This window comes from Tupaia chinensis, unplaced genomic scaffold (genome assembly GCF_000334495.1).
Source record: "Tupaia chinensis unplaced genomic scaffold, TupChi_1.0 Scaffold000283_2, whole genome shotgun sequence".
NCBI classification, from domain to species: Eukaryota; Metazoa; Chordata; class Mammalia; order Scandentia; family Tupaiidae; genus Tupaia; species Tupaia belangeri.
The window spans coordinates 648,981-649,490 of record NW_006159767.1 but is presented as its reverse complement, the minus strand read 5'-3'; positions in this window follow the sequence as shown (position 1 = coordinate 649,490).

Here is a 510-nt window from a genome sequence, read left to right as displayed (position 1 = left end):
GCAGAGCCCCCTCCCAGTTTACAGACGAGGGAGGGGGCTGGCTCCCGCCCTTACACCGCGCAGGTACCAGGCGGGCGGGGAGGGGTCTCCGCTTGATTCAAAACAAAAAGTCTTTGGCGACTTTTCATAAAGTCTTTGGAGACCTGTGGCCCAGAGGCCAAAAGAAAGTGAGGAAGGGTCGCGCTCCGGAAGGGTCAGCGGAGGGGCCGGACCAAGTGCGCGCCTCTCCCCAGGGCGCTTAGCGCGGGCGCGCTGGGTGCTGCCGCGCGGGACCGGGAGAGAAGCGCGTCCACACCGTCGCTGAGCAGCCTCTGCGGGATTCCCTTCCTGTTCCCAGCAATCAGTTCGTCCTGCGGTTGCCCTTGTCACTCGGGCACGCGCTTGGCCGGGCGCCAACTAGAGGTGGGAGGGGAGGGCAGTGGGGCGCGACCCGAGGCGGGGAAGGTGGAGCGCTGGCGCAGGAGGGGTCAGGCTGGGTGGCACAGGTGCGGGGAGGGGCCGCGGCGGCCG